General features: G+C 36.3%; 1 long non-coding RNA gene across 1 annotated transcript; it reads right to left on the minus strand.

The window, feature by feature from the left end:
• Window positions 1-2,416: 2,416 nt before the first annotated feature.
• On the minus strand, window positions 2,417-21,240 carry LOC110451504. Its single transcript, XR_002463082.1, has 3 exons — window positions 21,158-21,240; window positions 9,568-9,665; window positions 2,417-2,654 (listed from the first exon to the last, which is right to left on the minus strand). It is a non-coding gene; the product is annotated as an uncharacterized LOC110451504 (long non-coding RNA).
• Between the last annotated feature and the right edge of the window lie 192 nt (window positions 21,241-21,432).

Genomic DNA, 21,432 nt, shown 5'->3' on the forward strand with positions numbered 1-21,432 from the left:
TTGTAATTACAAATATAACTTTATATTCAGTACCTAGTAAATTCTACTATAGGGATACATATACAGCATGCTATCGGGACATGCAATACGAGGTCCTATATTTCACGATACTGCGATTAAACTGTGTCATCAATTCAGCTAACAGACGAATTGAACCAAGAATGTGTTTCGAATATTTCATCGCCATTTTACGTTATGGTAACGTGACGCCATTTTTTTCATCCTGGACGTTGTTTTGTCCGCCACTGTTGTTCAGTTCACGCTTTTGTGTAGCGAGTTAGCATTAATGCGGAGTAATAATGAGTGATGCTTCGTTGAGAATGTAATATTTATACTGCACAGTTGATTAATTTCGCAGGGCTTATATTTCGCGGTTGTATCGGTCAGACCTACTTCGCGGAGATTTAAATATCGCACAATATGGCAAAGATACAAATTATTGGGCTCACGAAGAAACTTTAGTATTTAGGTAATGAGATTTACTTAACAAGTGTTTTTTGAAAAAAATAGTAAAGTACATGTACTATACTAGATTTTTGTTTTATATTCAAAATTCGGCAGTAAATGGTTGAAAATTAAAATGGTATGCAACAATGTACGTAAAAATTAAAATGATATTCTACGTAAATATAAATATGATATTCTATGTTAATATCAAAAAGATATTCTACGTAAATATTAAAATGATATTCTACGTAAATATTAAAAAGATATTCTACTTAAATATTAAAATGATATTCTACGTAAATATCAAAATGATATTTTACGTAAATATCAAAATGATATTTTACGTAAATATTAAAAAGATATTCTACTTAAATATTAAAATGATATTCTACTTAAATATTAAAATGATATATTACGGCTATATATAAATATATGTATTGTACATATAATTATACGTGCGTACCGTTTCCGAATCACTTGCGTAGCACTTCCGTACCGTTTCCGTAGCATATCCGTACCGTTTGCGTCCAAAGTCGTATAGCTCACTGTGTACGGGTCCGTATACTCTCGGAGATTATGATCCATGGTATCAATTTTACCTGGGTTCTTAATTTTACGCTGCCTTAGGTGACCGTTGATACACCTAAATAAAATATTCCGCGAATATTAACGATTGTACAGTATACAGCACAAGATTAGGTTAGTATTAATAGCAATACCACTCATATTTGTGGTGTCGTTAGGGTGTCACCTAAGTTTCCAGAACTTAACTTCTTATTTTGATAGAACGAGGTATATTTCAACAATTATCTAAACAAAAACAATTGTTAAAACACACCCAAAAACACATGAAAGCAACTGTGATCTTTGGACATTTTTTACTTTTTTATGCTAATGATCTTTTTTTTCATTTCCCATTTATCTTTATTTGCACATGTATTGTAGTTGACATAGGTATATGCTTACACATATTAAAGGTATAAGGATCATAAAGTTAAAGACAAATCGTGTTTGTCTATCCTGTCGCATTCACTTTCTATAAGCAATGTTTCTTCTGTGATATCTCTGTTGTGTGTATTTAGATCCGGTACCTACTAGTTGGTTTGGTACTTAGTATTGCCACGCGCATGACTACTTGTATGATGTATACATTGGGCATAAACAATAAAAGTAGTTCGTAAAATGGCCACAAGCGTGTTGTCGTGTTTACAGTCACAACTTTTCTGACGACGAGGATGAGCATATTTGCTTCCTAAACGAAACCATGGGTGAGCCTGCACCACCAGCACGGTCAACCAAATTGGCCAATTCGACGAAGCGGTCGAAACTTGGGAAAGTTATACGGAGAGAGTTGAACTGTATACCACGGCCAATGGTATGAGTAACGAGCTGAAAGTTGCCTTATTCTTAGCTATACTTAAAAACATTTTTCACCAGCCAAACCAGGAGAGCTAACATACGCCCAGATGCTGGAATTCTTGAACGGACCCTCAGTGATAGCTGAACGTTTTAGATTTCACAAGAGGAATCAGCGCCATGATGAAGGGGTCATGAGTTACGTAGCTGAAATAAGAAAAATTTCGCTGCATTGTGAATTTGGTGATAACTTGAACGATACTTTAAGGGACAGATTATGTTTGTGGAATTAATAAAGAGAATATTCAGAGACGTTTATTGTCATATCGGACTCTCACACTGGAGAAGGCGAATCAGTTAGCAAAAATGCTGTGGAGCTACGCGAACAGAGACACGCGGCCGGACAGGTTAACAAATTACATAGCCGAGGTGGAAGGGGAAACAACTCTAAAAGTTCGTTCCCTCAGCAGAAAACACCGACTCATACAAGTGCTATGAAACCATGTTCGAGATGTGGTGGAACACACAAAGTGGAAAATTGGCGTCATACACAGACCATATGTAACTACTATTCAAAGAAAAGACACATCGAAAAGGCATGTTTGTCAAAGAAAAGAGGCTTTAATGGTCGTCAAAATACACGCGGTAAGAATGTTAAGTTTGTTGAAGAGCAAGTTCCAGACGAGAATTCATATGAACCAATACTACATGTTCACAGTCATAACGGTGTGGATCCAATTGTAATACATCCATCCCTCAATGGTCATACTCTGTCAATGGAATTGGACACAGGTTCCTCAGTATCGTTGATTCCTGAACAATTTTACAAGGACAATCTCAGTGACCTTCCCCTGAAAAAGACAAAAATGAAACTTAAAACCTACACAGGTGAGAACGTATTGCCATTAGGAGCTGTACGTGTGCCTGTGACTGTAAGCAACCAGACAGCAAACTTGGATCGTATTGTAGTTCAACAAACAGGACCAGCACTATTTGGAAGGAAGGACTTACTAAGCTTACATTAAACTGGCAAGAAATCAAAGTTCTGAAGGTACAAAAGTCTACAGAGACTCCTTACAAGAAACTTCAGGAAATATTAAACAGTCACAAAGCAGAATTCAGTGAAGGGACTGGAAAAATGAAGGACATTAAATCTACTCTTCACTTGGAAGACAACGCTACACCAAAGTTTCACAGGGCCAGACCTGTTCCTTACACACTTAAGCCTAAGTTGGAAGAGGAATTACAGCGGCTAGAACATGCCGGTATCACCAGTCCTGTAAAATCGAGCAAATGGGCTCCACCAGTTGTGCCTGTAGTAAAGACAAATGGTCAACTTCGACTATGTGGAGATTATAAGGTATCCATAAACCCAGTTTTGAAGGTTGAACAGTATCCGTTGCCACGGATTGAAGACATTTTTGCTTCTCTAGCAGATGGAAAACGATTTTCTAAGATAGATCTTATTCAGGCTTACAACCAGATGAAAGGAGCTTTTGACAATAAATGCTCACAAAGGGTTGTTCCAGTGTAACCGAATACAGTTTGGAGTACTTCTGACCCGGCTATATGGCAGCGTGCCATTGAGCAAGTCTTCAGGGTATTCTATTTACATCCTGTATTTTGGACGATATGATCATAAGTGAGAAGACCGATGAAGAACACTTGAGTAACTTGAACGCCGTACTGGAGCGACTCGAGAGTTATGGGTTGAGAGCCAACATGGAGAAATGTGAGTTCTTTAAAGATAGTGTTACCTATTGTGGACACGTGATAACACACCAGGGTTTACAGAAATCTTCGGATAAAGTGGATGCTGTGTTGATGCACCATGGCCGGAAAATCTACAACAGTTACGCTCATTTCTAGGGCTAGTCACCTACTGTAGGCGATTTTTTCCTAACTTATCATCAACACTTGGTCCAATGAATGAGCTACTTCAAGCAAACAAACCAGGAAATGGACACCTGTGTGTGACAAATCCTTCAAGGAGGTAAAAGAACTCATGACATCACAAGAGATGTTGTGTCATTATGACCCGCAACGACCCGTGAAACTGGCATGCGATGCTCCGCCTTATGGCTTAGGCAGTGTACTTTCTCATGGTATGGACTACGGTTCAGAAAGGCCGATAGCTTTCGCTTCAATATCCTTAACCAAGGAAGAGAAAGGCTATGCACAGATCGATAAAGAGGCTCTGGGATTGTATTGGGGAGTTCAAAAATTCCATACATACCTGTTTGGACGTCATTTCATTCTAGTTACTGACCACAAACCCCTAGTCAGCATTCTTAATCCTAAAACAGATATTCCAGCTATGACAGCGGCACGCCTACAGAGATACGCATTGTATCTATCAGGACATACATATGACATTGAATACCGCAATACTCGAGCACATAGTAACGCGGATGGCCTTAGCAGACTACCACTATCCATTTCTAAAGAAGACTATAAAGATACAGCCTCAGTAATTTACACTTCGCAAATAGACAAGTTACCAGTGACACGCCATTTTATCACAAGTTTAAGAAGTGTTATGTCAGGTAAAAATAAACGGTATCAAGCGGAACAGTTTGGTCCATACTACAAAAAATTCAAAGAACTGTCTTGTCATCAAAATTGTCTGTTGTATGGAAATCGTGTCATTGTGCCGGAAACCTGTCGCAAGGAAGTTTCACTAAGGACACATAGGAATTGTGAGGATGAAGTCAGCAGCAAGGTCATATGCCTGGTGGCCTAATATCGACAAGGACATCGAGACTGAGTGTTTATCATGCCCAGAGTGTTAGCAATACTTGCCAAAACCCAAGGCCGCACCTGTACATCCCTGGGGGTGGACATCGCAACCCTGGGAACGTCTACGTGTAGACTTTGCAGGACCGTTTAAAGGTCACATGTACCTAATTCTGGTGGACTCACATTCCAAGTGGACGGAAGGTCCCCAGATCAGTGAACTGAGAGACATTTTTGCAAGATTTATTCTACCTAAGCAGTTAGTGTGTGATAATAGTCCACAATTTGTTGCCGAGGAATTTGAGACATTTCTGAAAAACAATGGTGTAAAGCACCTTATCATCCGCAAACGAACGGATTAGCAGAAAGATTTGTAGAAACTTTCAAGAGTGCCAAGAAAAAGGAGGGCAAATCTATCAACCAGAGATTGAGTACATTTCTTTTCACCAAAAAAATACGCCTCATCAAACTACAGGAGAGACACCTGCTAAACTTTTGACCGGTAGAAGTTCACGGTCAAGATTGGATCTTTTAAGGCCCGATGTTCAAAGTCGAGTTGAAAGGGAACAGGAGAAAATGATGTTTTCTAAGCATACTGGACAGAAAATACGCACATTTGAGACTGGGCAGTCAGTAATGGTGTATGATTATCGTGGAAAGATTCCGTGGATACATGGAACAGAGAGTGAAAGGTTATGTCCACTTTCATACAGAATCAAAACTAGAGAGGGCGCTTTGTGGCGTAGACATGTGGATCAAATGAGAAGGACACAATCCGTAAGATCAGACTGCAGTAGCCATCGTATTGAACCCCTGTGCTACCATCAGATGAACGAGGAGCTACCGGTGTACAAAAGCTCAAAAAGTATAGCTCTGGATCACAGAAACCATGCACGTCTGCGTCAACTTTTACTGCTATAGCTGTCACACTACCAGTAATTCCATAGGGACACAGAAATGAGTTTATAGCTCAAAAACCGGTACCAGTGACAGTGCCTAGGTATCATACAAGGCAAAACCGGCGCGCTCCAGATAGACTTAATATTTAGTGTTGTAGTTATAATCACATTGTGTTAAAGGGACATAATAATGCCCTGTGTGGTTATATCAGAACCCGAGATTATGTAGCAATCTATTGGATTGTATCGTTGATTTTGTATTCTGTGTTAAATTTAGTTAAAAAAAGGACAAATAGTCAAAATTGAATCTCTATGTTTTAATTCAAAACAAAATGACTTCAAGTTTTCATGCTTAAGTAAAAGTAACAGGTACTTCCCTAGGAACAGACAATATTAACAAAAAGTAGTACCTATGGTAATTACAAAGTATTCTTATAAGAGACAGGATTCCAATTTTAGTATTCTCAAAATGTAGGGGAGGAATGTTGAGTATTTAGATCCGGAATCTAATAGTTGGTTTGGTACTTAGTATTGCCTCGTGCATGAATATTTGTATGCTGTAAACCTTGAGCATATACAATAAAAGTAGTTCGTAAAATGGCCACAGGCGTGTTGTCGTGTTTACAGACACAATAGTCTCCATTTTCACAATTTTCATATCGAGACATCAAGCCCACATAATCAATCACCTTTTATTTTGTTTTTTCTTGATATGCTTTTGCCTTAATCATATCTTGATGTCTATAAATATCGTAAAATGGAAAGATCTGTTAGTGCTTACAATGCACTTTAACAAGCAGCCCTGCCATTAAGCCTTTCTCAGCATATTGAAATGTTTTTTATACTGTTATTACCAATTTCACTGTGCGGGACCGTCTACACCAGAATTATATCATCTTTTTAATTCATAGCTTGAACGGTTGCGCACCAAATTTGTGTACGCTTAAGAGAATTGTTTTTTTCAGGGATTTTTAATAAAAATAAATCCTATTTAATGCATACGTATTTAGGTACATACAGCCGCTTTTAACTTAAACGTTTCTCATTTCCATGAGACAAATCATTCACCGAAGTTTAAAAATGCCAGGTGTCTCACTCAGAGAAACGATGGACCACCACGAACGTAGATTAACAAGCATCGAAGTTCATATTGGGTTTTTCATAACGGTCATAAAATATCACAGACTCTCTGAAGGGTCAGGTATCAGTCAGGAAAAACTGTAAGATTGGACATTATGCGAAACTTACTGCTCATAATTGTACGTTATTTCGTTTGGGTTTCCGTTTTAATTCTATACAATTGTATTATACCAGTATATAACTAAGATATCAAAAGACAATTTAATGATTTTTGATTATTTAATTTTCATAATATTGATCAAACACTGACAAATTTATCCGGAATGTGTATTAATATTTTGTTTTGTTTTGTAATGAAGCTTAATTAATTGCAGAGAGTTGTTTTTTTGAAATTCGATGTTTTTTTTATCTTGCTCATCAGTATGTCTTGTGCTTTTGATATCACTATCCGAGTTATCTATGTGAGGACGTAACATATCTTGGATTCGACCTACATTTAAATGGCGGGTATCGACTATGAAGCAGAAGACGCGTACCCTTTATGAACACCTGGTCGTTTTCTCCTGAAACGTTTTCAAGGGTATCTATGTAATTCTTTCCTTTGTTCATATATTGCCCTAGTTGTATCGATTTCGAGTTAGAATTATGGTTTTCTAACACTTGGGTACTCCATTGATGTTTAGAAGACAATGCCTGCTACGCCACAAGGCCAAGAGCACACTCAACCAAAAAAACTACTGTCTCACTTGATTTCTCATTAACTAATATAATCAAGACTGAACCGTGTCATGGTAACTTTACAACGGGCTCACAACACGTGCTCATTTCGTTTCAGAAAAAAAACACTTTATTACATAGTAAAGTGTTCTGATAATAACAATCATCATCAAATCTATCTGTCTGAACCAATGTCAACAATAAATAGAAATAAAATAACAATAGTCAAGTATATAAATCAAAATGGAGTGCTGCCTTATGGAATCTGTTATCACGAATGTCGTGTGTGATCTAGCAAATCTTCCGAATAACCTCCGGCCAATGGAGCAGCAGATTAACCAAGTGCTAAAAGAGCGATATTTAAAAATAGTTGTAGGCTTGGTACTTGGATAACATGTGAAAGGTCAGGAGGCCAATTATTTTTAAGCGATATAATCAAAGCTGTAGACGTGATGACATCAGTGCTGCAGCTAAAAATGGCTGCTTGGCTCGCATGTGATTACAATGAACTCAGAGGCGAACATCAATGATCACCAAAAGTATTTAGATAACGTCAATACAATCCGCAGTAGACGTGGCTAGTTGTGGTATACATCAGAATTTCTTCTAGTCGTTTTTCATTTTATATCATACACTTTTTCCATGACTTCTGGCATAGTGCCAAGTATTCGATTATTTCATTCTTGGAACGTTTGATCGAGGATCCGGGTGATGCTCCTTCTTGTAATATAAGGAAGTTTTTGAATGCCTTTTTGTCAACACATTATGATATATATGTAAACAGGTAATGTACAATTTGTCATTATGTGCTATAAATGATTCATATTGTCGCTGGGCTGTAAACAATACAAAATCATTGTGATTGCATATTTTGGATTGAAATAAAATTCATGTATTTATATTTTTTTGTTACTAATGTTCGTTCGAAGAGTTGAAATGTTCGCTCTATTACTTTTTGTTGCTATATAGCTACCGGGAAAGCGACGAATGAATATAAATGTGTGTAGAAAACGAATAGTGTATGTTATACAGGCTCGATATCAACAATGACAAGATAAGCAAGAAACATGTATTTTACATACATACTGCAAATCAATTGTTTTGTTTGTTATTGTAATCATCGCTTCGCGAGAAGAAGTTTTTCATTAATAAATACGTGGTCAGAATATCTTTTAGAACGTTAACCTGTTTCTCAAGTACGATTACAATAAAACAATACATTAATTTATCGCAAATCAAGTCACAATATACCAATATGCGACCATGAAGTTACAAATCCTTTGTTTATTAAAATCAGCATTAGCTAATTACGAAATACAACATCTTAATTAGTTAAATTCCGGATGGGTTTTTTTTAAAGTGCTTTTAATATCTGTAATATGATATACACAAAACAAATCTTAGTTTCCGTGAAGGAACTGTTCTAGTTGCACGTTAACTTTTAATAAAGAACCCTCTTGCCAAAGGTTTATCTTTATGAAGTTTGGTGAAGATGAGATTATATACAGAGAAATTCTAATATTGAAATCATTAACAATCAGACTGCATAAATCGACCTTGAATGACCTTGATATCTTACAATTTGACAACGTGTATGTATATGTTCCCCTTATCAACTTTTACAACTTCATCCTGATTGATGAAGATGACTTAAACATATTGAAGTTAAAGGACGGAAATCAATTGTCAATGGAATGAAACTATATTTTCGTATATAAAGGCAAGCATCAATTTTCTTAAATAATGTTTACAATGATTTCATACTGGTACAAGTACCAGTGTTCAGCCTTGCCAAGCTAATACTGAAAACATACTTATCTAAGTGCACTCAAAGTTTAGCGCATCGTCAATTCAAACAGATTTAAAGGCTCACGAACAAAATAACTATTAAACAACAACATTTATGAACTTCAATTTGCGCGTTGATAGTTTAAGCGTTATATTCAAAGCTCGAAGAGTGCCTAAATAATATTACCGTTTAAATATGCACATTTACAGTAAGTCAAAGGTTGGTAACAGAAAACACATTTAGTTTCATTTGACCTTAAAATGGCCTTGTAAACTACATTTCTTTACTACTGTTACTTTTAAAGCACAAAACAATCGATCTACAAATGTAGGTTTAATATGAAGTGAAGTCTGTTTAATTCTGCCACCGCTTATCCGATTTTCCTCTACTCATTTAGTATTTAATTAAGGAACAATACCCTTTTGTTTTAAAATAAGATAAAAATTATTCCAGCAGTCTAACAACCCCGGTACGTCTGAATTGACTTATTTAACCAAATAATCCGAAACATGTTCGGTGTCTATCACTTATCTGACACCTTACCTTAGAGATGTGTACCATAAACTGTTGGTAGGAGGGGGTGTAATAGTATTCTCCATTTCTTCACAGATATGTCTCCCGTCCTATCCTTAGTGATTTCTCTGTCAAAGATACGGGAAAACATCGAGCTCTGTAGCGGAAGTATGCAGTTGAACATGTAACCATAACTTATACATGTTGAACATTATTTTTATTCCAAACTATTGTTTATGAAGACAGGATAATTCGAACTATATTTTGTCGTGTTGTAATATGCATATGAGAAGCATTACCGACGGAGGCGTTACATCTATAATCATAAACTACTTTTTGTTCTTTTGTTCATAAACAAGGAGCCGGAGACGGGTTTTTTTACTTATCTAAATGGAAATAGAAAAATAATGTTTACCTTCTATTTATCTCGGGCGTGTCACTAAGAAATTATAATCTCAGAGTAAGGTTATTGAACGTCATATCCTCAGCAAGACTTATGTTTAGAAATGAAGGGATGAATAGGATATTTTTTACACGTTCAAAGCAGCGAAATGTTTTCTTATTGAAACTCGCTGATCGACAGAAACGATTACTCATACAGATCGATGTTAAGAATTAAGCAATACATAATCTCGTACAAGAGAATTTTGGCAACATCAGGGTATTACCAAACAGGCAATATGATTGTCACATAACATCCTGGCAACAAGACAATCAAAAAACGTTTTCTTCAGGTGATGACACAGGCGATCGACCATTAGGCGTATTGCCAAAAGTCGTGTGAAAATGTTGAATAGATATAAAAAAAAAAACACACACAAGAAATCCTGATGTATACCACAAATAGCTATATATACTGCGGATTGTATTGACGTTATATAAAAAATGTCAGTGATGAGTAAGTTTCGCCTGGAAGGTTCCTTATAATAACGAACAAGTCAAGCAGCATATATTGGCTTCACCACCGATTCCATATCGTCTGCAGCCTTGTTTTATCTCAGATATCAAATTGACTTCATGCCTTTCACAATGTTATCACAGTACCCAGCCTGAAACTATTTGTTAAGATCGCCCTTTCAGCACTTGATTAATATGTTGTCCCATTGGCCGGAGGTTATCCGTAAGGTTTGCTGGAACCAACCCGACACAAATTCCCGCACGGATCATTTTTTGATGACATCATCAGCCTGGTGGGCCGAGCAATCATCCCTTATCTCCGGTATTCTTTGTTTCAATGGTAAATCAAATTCATGACGTACATTTGCGTATATGAAATAATGATCTTTTCGATGTATCTAAAACATTTTTAAAATAAGGGTAATTATAAAAAACGAAATCTTCTAAAATGTACTTAAGTAAATCATCCCTGTTACGTCAGGCAGCGCTTCATTTTTGCTTATATACCTGACTGGGTTATTGTTCTGTGCAATGTTGACAGCGGTTTACGAATATAGATTTGAGACTTTAAAATGTTAAAATGTTGGTTTATTTGTCGGAGGTTTTTCGTAAGGTTTGCTGGGGGAAAACACGACACAGATTCACACAAGGAACAGCCAGTGTATTTCCAAACTGTTCTGAAATATGTGACAAAGTAGAATATGCCAGAAAGTACTTTGACATCACAAAGCAATTAAATGAAAACAGACAAAAACAAAACCGGAAGATCAGGTCGTCAAGGAATGTCAGATACACTACAAACAATATACAGGAATCCTAATGCTGAGACAGCTTAAAAACCTCATCGGGTTATTCAGAGTATCAAGTGTACGTGTACTTCAAAGGAAAACCATCAAAGAAAACCATATTGGGTTGTATGAATCAAATAAATTACATTTCATATTGGAGAAAATAGATAAAGTCTTAAAAGATTTAATTACATGAAGCCACCGAAAAACAAAGTCAGTGTGAATAACATTTGTCTGAAATGAACGTTCGACCATGTCACAAAAATACAATTTGATAGATTGGTACAGCAGTCGAGTGAAGGGAAAGGAAAGTTAATATCAATATGCGGCATAGCAAGACACAAACTTTGATCTGGGGACCAATCTAACGAGTGACGTTTGTAAAATGAAAAAAAATATTCAGCATTTGATACTGCGCCCTATCTAGCTAAAATATGCCATTCTAGAGCGCTTTACAGTGTATATATATACAATTTATACAATCAATATAATTAGCATATACATAAAATAGTACATTAATCAATAGAATTTTGAAGAATTGACAGGAGCTGCTTATCGGGCGCTAACTACATGTTCTAGTCATATGCCACCTGGCTAATACCTCTCTATATGTGTTTGTAGTGGGACCGTGCTTCAAACGGCAATCTTTATAGTGCCGTATCACCTGAATGCTACCTCACAGATACTGCAACATCGATTCTAAACCATTTTGATATTCCATATGGGCTATTGGTGTTGCAGGTGCCAACAGACGATTCCATGTCTATGAACAGCGTCCAGGAAGAGTGAAATGAATTTGACACTATCGTGTTAAGGTCTATATTTCATTTAGATGTATGATACTGCAGGGAGCAAGGCAAAGGTTCTGTCTAAACAGTGGATGGATCGTCGAAACGTAACTAGTACAAAAGCTCGTGGTTGTCTCTAATACAAAATGTATTAAATGTTTACGATGTTTTTACTATCTTTATTGAACGGTTACAATGAATAAGTTATTTTTCTATTTAGATGATATCTATGTTGATTACAGGGGAAAACAACTTTTTTAAACTCTTTACAATCTAATCATCGTAGAATAGAGAATCCTGAATACTGAATTTGAGGGGGGGAAAATGACATTCAATGTTATTTTTAAAATTTGACTTCAACACAATATGAAACACAATGTTTAACAAGACTGCCAACATTGCACTGCTCAACTAGTTTGCATTATCTTGAAGAATCAAGATATCCGGGACCTGTAGACCCTGCATGTTTACCGTGGGTACAAGAGATCCTCAACCACTCCAGTGCGCAATAATACAAGAGCTCTGTGGCTATCTTATAACGCTCTTAATATGTTTGTTAAGTTATTGAAGGCATTCCACGAAAAGTCTGTGACATTTTGCAGCGCGTTTGCATTTGTCCGGTCATTGAGATAATAAACGGGAGATATGAGACCTTAATGTGACTATTATTACTTTGGTTTATTACTTGAATCACTGCGATATGCATACAAATCGTTGTGCATGTACAGATGGTTATTATGGTGCGGTCGAGCAACACTCTTGCTAGATTAAATAGTCGCCTCGTGTCTCATTATCTTGGATATATTGCTTGGCTGATATCTATATTTTTGTCATATAAATAATGAATATTTCGCCATATTGTACAGTATGCATACCAAGGTATCATCATAAGCCATTCCAAGAATTGTCGTTTTCGATCGATTACTAAATTGCTGTTTCATTTACATGTTCATATATGTATGATACGCGGCAGATACATATAACCTTACCACGCTCTTTATTGCCTCCAAATCGAACATTTCTAGGCTGAAAAAACATATATCACATTAAACAACTTAGGAAAAAAGGAGGAATTACACCATAGACATTATAACAGTTAAACATGCATGTTGAAAAACGTTCGCGCGTCTGAATATTCGCAAACTTACAGGCACTCTACTTCAAACACTTGTGCGCGCCAATATATGCTCAAACCCAAATACACTCGACTACAAACACGTGCGCGCGCGAATATATTCTCAAACCCTTAGACACGCGCGTGCGCTATTTTTTCTCAAATCCAAAAACACTCGCCTACAAACATGTGTACGCGGAAATATGTTCCCAAATCCAAATACACTCGCTTGCAAACCCATGCGCGCGCAAACATATTCTCAACCGAAATACACTCGTCTGCAAACACGTGAGCGCCCCTATATATTCTCAGACCAAATACACTCGCTTAAAAACATATGTGCGCACCATTATATTTTTAAACCTGAACACACTCGCCTAAACATATGTGCGTACATCACTCTCACGTACTCACACATAAACGCATACACATACACTTTACGTGTATGCATCGACACATTATTTTATCCACAAACAAACACTCAAACACTCCATAAACATATTAATATATACGTTCGGACATATTTATCTTTGGGGTTTTTTAACAAAAAAATAACAAGACTTGAACAAAGTTTCCCTCAACACATAGTTTCAAAAACAAATATTACATTAAAAAAACACCCAAAAATGGCTAGAGAAGTAAACCTTGGTATTTTACAGCTTTTACTCTTTTTATAAAACAGCGACATCTTTTTTTAAATTATATCTATAGATTAAATTGTATTTCAAATACAAGCTTTGTTTCGTTTTGCAGGGGAAAAACAACCGTGTTTTCAGATGATTAATATTCGAAAATGTACATTGTAAAATCATTGTTTATAATCGGGCGATATATATAGACGGTAATTTTGATACAGAAAACACAATAACACGCCATTCCAGCAAGTTACATTATGTAAAATGAGCATGTGAAGTTTTGGATGGATATTTAGTTTTCTATTTTGTCTCAGCAACTCAAAACACGTTTCTGATTTATATTGCATGAATTGAATTAAAACATTGAAATACTTTGCAAATACTTGTACCATCGTGGCCTATTTTATAATTATGTATTACATTTACTTCTCGGTTTCATACCAGCATTGTACTAGTGTAGATGGTGACGTAATAAAGGGGTTTTATAATAACAAATAAAAGGATTAGTGTCAAAAAGAAAATGGAATCATATGCAAAATGTTAACGGTACACCAGGCGGTACATAAAGCAAGCGACATTATACCAATATTTTATCGTTAAATGATAACCGATAGGTATTATATCGAGATATTATTATAGAATGATAACAGATTTGCTTTATGTCGAAATATTATCATAGAATGATAACTGATAGACATTATATCGAAATAGTATTATAGAAAGATAACTGATAGACATTATATCGAAATATTATTATAGAATGATAACAGATTTGCATTATATCGAAATATTATCATAGAATGATAATTGATAGACATTATATCGAAATATTATTATAGAATGATAACTGATAGACATTATATCGAAATATTATTATAGAATGATAACTGATGGACATTATATCGAAATATTATCATAGAATGATAACTGATAGACATTATATCGAAATAGTATTATAGAATGATAATTGATAGACATTATATCGAAATATTATCATAGAATGATAACTGATGGACATTATATCGAAATATTATTATAGAATAATAACAGAAATGCATTATATCGAGCTATTGTTATAGAATGATAACAGATTTGCATTATATCGAGATATTATTATAAAATGATAATTGATAGACATTATATCGAAATATTATTATAGAATGATAATTTATAGACATTATATCGAAGTATTTTTATAGAAGGATAACTGATAGGCATTATATGGAGATTTTACTATAGAATGATAACTAATAGACATTATACGGGGATTTTATGATAAAATGTTAACCTATAGGTATTATATCGAGATATTATTATAGAATGATAATTTATAGACATTATATCGAAGTATTTTTATAGAAGGATAACTGATAGGCATTATATGGAGATTTTACTATAGAATGATAACTAATAGACATTATACGGGGATTTTATGATAAAATGTTAACCTATAGGTATTATATCGAGATATTATTATAGAATGATAATTTATAGACATTATATCGAAGTATTTTTATAGAAGGATAACTGATAGGCATTATATGGAGATTTTACTATAGAATGATAACTAATAGACATTATACGGGGATTTTATGATAAAATGTTAACCTATAGGTATTATATCGAGATATTATTATAAATTATTAACCAAAAGGCATCATAGCGTGATTTTATTTCAGAATGATAACCGATTGGAATTATATCGAGATTTTATTATACAATGATAGTTTTATCATATAATGATAACCGATAGGTACTACATATGTATATCGATATTTAATTATAGACTAATAACAAAAAGGTATTATGTCGAGATTGTATTATAGAACGATAACGGATAGGTAAGATATTGAGATTTTATTATAGAATGATGACCGATAGGCATTATATCGAAATTTGAATATAAACTAATAACGGATAGGCATTATATCGAGTTTTTATTATAGAATGATAACCGATAGGTATTATATCGAGATTTCATCAAAGTATGATAACCGATAGGCATTATATCGAAATTTGATTATAAACTAATAACGGATAGGCATTATATCGAGTTTTTATTATAGAATGATAACCGATAGATATTATGCAGTGATATTATTATAGAATGATAACCGATAGGCATCATATCGAGATTTCATTAAAGTATGATAACCGATAGGCATTATATCGAGGGTACTATTAAATAAGAAAACTAAGTCATTAAACTTTCAAGAGAAATATAGAAATCCATGGTACACAAAATATGTCCTTGTCTTGTGAGTGTTATTGGAGTAATACATACAAATCTTCTTAGCATAGCAAGGCACGTGACGCTAGCTAATAAACCAGTTAATGTCTTTCGAAGATATTAAATGTAGATATTAATAAAGGTGAAATATAATACAACATTTTTGTAAATGATTATATATTGTCAGCTTAACCAATGAACATGTATTACAAATATATCCGATATATGTGACCCAAAATCAAGTTAACCATGCTATTTAAACGATGACAGATGGATCCCATAATACTTAGTGTTGCTATGTTATTGAAATTAATATAGAACAAATCAATTACTGTTAGTGACAGGGACATTGTCTCTTCGTCCGCATCGGTACAATAGCACGAACATAAGTTGTATAATCGTCTGTTTGAACAATGACCGACCATTCATTTATAAGCTTTGTTCTGACGGTAGCCCATCAGTCATAAACTCATACATCCAGTCACAAAGCTTTGTTGGTACGTCCAGTAACCAAAACCCTTTGTCTGTAAGTCCAGTGACAACACATATAAATACGTATTCGTCTGTACGTCCAGTGATCACAAAGCTTGATCGGTACGTCCGGTAGCCACCTGACTTTGTCTGTATGCCCGGTTACCACAAAACCTTGTCTGTATGTATTACAAAGCTTTGTCTATATGTCCAGAGACAACACAGCTTTGTCTGTATGTACAGTGACCAGAAAAGTTAGTCTGTATGTACAGTGACCACAAAGGTTTGTCTGTATGTACAGTGACCACAAAGGTTTGTCTGTATGTAAAGTGACCACAAAGGTTTGTCTGTACGTCCAATGACAACAATGATTTGTCGGTATGTATAGTGACCACAAAAGTTAGTCTGTATGTACAGTGACCACAAATATTCTGTTTGTACAGTGACCACAAATATCTGTCTGTACGTCCAGTGATCACAATGGTTTGTCTGTATGTACAGTGACCACAAATATTTGTCTGTATGTACAGTGACCACAAAGGTTTGTCGGTATTTACTGTGACCACAAAGGTTTGTCGGTATGTACTGTGACCACAAAGGTTTGTCTGTATGTACAGTGACCAAAAAGGTTTGTCTGTTTGTACAGTGACCACAAATATCTGTCTGTACGTCCAGTGATCACAATGGTTTGTCTGTGTGTACAGTGACCACAAATATTTGTCTGTATGGACTGTGACCACAAAGGTTTGTCGGTATGTACTGTGACCATAAAGGTTTGTCGGTATGTACTGTGACCACAAAGCTTTGTCTGTATGTACAGTGACCAAAAAGGTTTGTCTGTATGTACAGTGACCACAAAGGTTTGTCTGTATGTACAGTGATCACAAAGGTGTGTCTGTATGTCCAGTGACCACAAAGGTTTTTCTGTACGTCCAGTGACCACAAAGGTTAGTCTGTATGTACAGTGACCCCAAAAGGTTTGTCTATATGTCCAGTGATCACAAAGGTTTGTCTGTATGTACAGTGATGACAAAGGTTTGTCTGTATGTACAGTGATCACAATGGTTTGTTTCTATGTACAGTGACCACAAATATTTGTCTGTATGTACAGTGACCACAAAGGTTTGTCTGTATGTACAGTGATGACAAAGGTTTGTGTGTTCGTCCAGTGACCACAAAGGTTTGTCTGTATGTACAGTGACCAAAAAGGTTTGTCTGTATGTACAGTGACCACAAAGGTTTGTCTGTATGTACAGTGATCACAAAGGTGTGTCTGTATGTCCAGTGACCACAAAGGTTTTTCTGTACGTCCAGTGACCACAAAGGTTAGTCTGTATGTACAGTGACCCCAAAAGGTTTGTCTATATGTCCAGTGATCACAAAGGTTTGTCTGTATGTACAGTGATGACAAAGGTTTGTCTGTATGTACAGTGATCACAATGGTTTGTTTCTATGTACAGTGACCACAAATATTTGTCTGTATGTACAGTGACCACAAAGGTTTGTCTGTATGTACAGTGATGACAAAGGTTTGTGTGTTCGTCCAGTGACCACAAAGGTTTGTCTGTATGTACAGTGACCACAAAGGTTTGTCTGTATGTACAGTGACCACAAAGGTTTGTCTGTATGTACAGTGATCACAAAGGTGTGTCTGTATGTCCAGTGACCACAAAGGTTTTTCTGTACGTCCAGTGACCACAAAGGTTAGTCTGTATGTACAGTGACCCCAAAAGGTTTGTCTATATGTCCAGTGATCACAAAGGTTTGTCTGTATGTACAGTGATGACAAAGGTTTGTCTGTATGTACAGTGATCACAATGGTTTGTTTCTATGTACAGTGACCACAAATATTTGTCTGTATGTACAGTGACCACAAAGGTTTGTCTGTATGTACAGTGATGACAAAGGTTTGTGTGTTCGTCCAGTGACCACAAAGGTTTGTCTGTATGTACAGTGATCACAAAGGTGTGTCTGTATGTATAGTGACCACAAAGGTTTTTCTGTACGTCCAGTGACCACAAAGGTTAGTCTGTATGTATAGTGACCACACTGGTTTGTGTGTTCGTCCAGTGATCACAAAGGTTTGTCTGTATGAGCAGTGACCACAAAGGTTTGTCTGTACGTCCAGTGACCACACTGGTTTGTCTGTATGTACAGTGACGACAATGGCTTTCTGTATGTCCAGTGACCACAATGGTTTGTCTATATGTAAAGTTACCACAAAGCTTTGTCTATATGTAAAGTTACCACAAAGCTTTGTCTGTATGTCCAGTGACCACAAAGGTCTGTATGTATGTACAGTGACCACACTGGTTTGTCTGTTTGTACAGTGATCACAATGGTTTGTCTATATGTCCAGTGACCACACTTATTTCTCTGTACATGCAATGACCACAAATATTTGTCGGTACGTCCAGTGACCACAAAGTTTTGTCTGTATGTACAGTGACCACACATATTTTTCTGTACGTACAATGACCACACATATTTGTCCGTACGTACAGCGACCCCTAAATCTCCCAAGGAACCGGTCATAATGTTTTGTCTGTTCTAGCATGTTAAAAAATACACCAGTCACTGCTTGTACCGTTTACAATAATTTCTTCGTACGGTTTCCTAATAAAAAAAAACCCACTGGACTTGTTAAAATTCCTTGTCTGTTCGTACAAACGACCAATTAGTCTTAAAGAACTAGTTGCGTTTCGTACAGTGACTCTGGTCATTTTCCATTCATAGGACTGGTGACGAGACTCATTTTTTTGTCAAGTACTTCCATCAACCATTTACAGGGCAGTTCACAAAATGTATGGTAAGTTCCACATCGATCTCTAGAACTGGTATACATCGATCTCTAGAACTGGTATACATCGATCTCTAGAACTGGTACACATCGATCTCTAGAACTGGTATACATCGATCTCTAGAACTGGTATACATCGATCTCTAGAACTGGTACACATCGATCTCTAGAACTGGTATACATCGATCTCTAGAACTGGTACATAAGCTTATAAGCAGGCTCCATAGCATCCCAAGACTAAAAATACCGACTTTCGTTCTTTTATTTAAGGTAGGGGCCGCGACGGCCAAGTGGTTAAGGCGTCTGACATTCTGCTACTACTAGCCCTCCAGCACTGGGTCGGTGGCTCGAGACCTACGCGGGGCAGTCGCCAGGTATTGGCCGTAGGTCGGTGGTTTTTCTCAGGGAAGTCCGGCTTTCCTCCATCACCAAACCCTGGCACGTCCTAAAATGACCTTAGCTGTTAATAGAACGTAAAACACCAACAAACCAAACCGAACTTTTCTTAAAGACATGAAATTCTGTTATATTGTTTTAAATGAAATATATATATGTTATGTTTTAATATATGACCTATGCAGCCCTCTCACACTTTACAACTGCAATAGGCCGACAAGTCGAGTACAGATATTACCGCACCCAAAGTAAACGATATGCTCATTTCTGCAACCTTCTTCCCCGAGAAATACTCGCAAATTACATGAAGTAAAGTAAAACAAGTCTGGAATGAAGACGATCAATTGCTCAAAAACGATGGAATTGGTGAACTCTCAAAATAAATGTTTAATTATCATGCAAATTAAAGATAGAGAAAGCAGAAAGCTATGTCATCGAGTCATGTTCCGCGTTGCTATTTAATGCGCTGACATTCATTTAATCAGAGCTCAGTGCGCCCTTGGACACTTGACGCTTCATTACAAATGCCGCAAATCGAGATAACAGGAATGTGTTTGTAAATTTGTTGCTTTGTTCAGGGTTTTGCATTCTTATAATAGCTTAGCGTATATAAAGACGGTATCCCCAATTGATCGGGTCACTTATGGGTCACCTCAAAAACGCAATCTCATTTCCTGATGATCAAAACGCCTTGTAAGAATACGGCCTTGTCAGCCAGCTTGTTCTACGCCAGTGTGATACCATTAACCCTGGTATGCATGAATTTGCATCAAAAGGATCAAGAACCATAGAATTAGACATCGAACTTGAACCAATCACAGGCAAGAAACATTTTAATTATCTTCTCTGGCCTTCAAAATGAAGGAGTAAGCACTTATGTAATTGTTGTTTGGCCTTGTTTCAGCGATAATGGAAAGTAACGATTGTTTTCTCTGTAAAAGGAGCCGCTTATTTGCATATGCATGAGTATTGATTTCTATAAGTCACTTTAGATCTGTGAGATTCTTTCTCTGAACATCGAAGCATAAGGTATAGACAGTTAATTATTCAATTTCGCTTTCCTTGTAAATGTATTATTGTAAGTTGGTCCATAAAAAGCACAAACTTGTCAACTTGTGGCAATTTGCTAAAGTTCTAATAGTTAACCCTTAAATGCTCCATATATGTTATACACGGCTCTTTTCAGAAATGCCACTAGTCTTAGGTTTACATGTATTTTATAGTAACATTACCAATTAGATTTTGGCGAAGCCCAGGTAGATCTAGGTAGAAACAAATCACGAAATGGGCTATAGTTCATATCACCGATAATCTAATTAGGCTTAGAGAGATACAGTGCTATAAAAACGTCAAATAGGAATTAGAATTACTGTGCACATGTGTTCGTGCGCTTACAATGGACATACATAATGTACCGTTATAGCATTCATTGAAATAGTAAATAGGGCCGATACATAGAATTATAAATCTACACGGTTATTGTTGCCTGCGAGACACTCACCTTAGAATAAAGGTGTACGTGCATGTCACTAATGAAGCTGTAGGTACGATATACTAAGCACCAATCAGCTCAGCTGTGAAGACTACTACGTGGACACCGGCCGCAACTGTTCAGTATAGTACTGAGCGCTAGCGGCTTACGCTGGGCCCCGGTTTGTCCGCCTTATCACCACCTCAAGCTGGTCCGCCTCCACCAACTGTTCGTCGGTTCTAATACACGTACAACTACTGATACGTCGCTACGACTGCTGTGTGTGGCTCAAACCGATTGATGCT

This window comes from Mizuhopecten yessoensis, unplaced genomic scaffold (assembly GCF_002113885.1).
Source record: "Mizuhopecten yessoensis strain PY_sf001 unplaced genomic scaffold, ASM211388v2 scaffold6111, whole genome shotgun sequence".
NCBI classification, from domain to species: domain Eukaryota; kingdom Metazoa; phylum Mollusca; class Bivalvia; order Pectinida; family Pectinidae; genus Mizuhopecten; species Mizuhopecten yessoensis.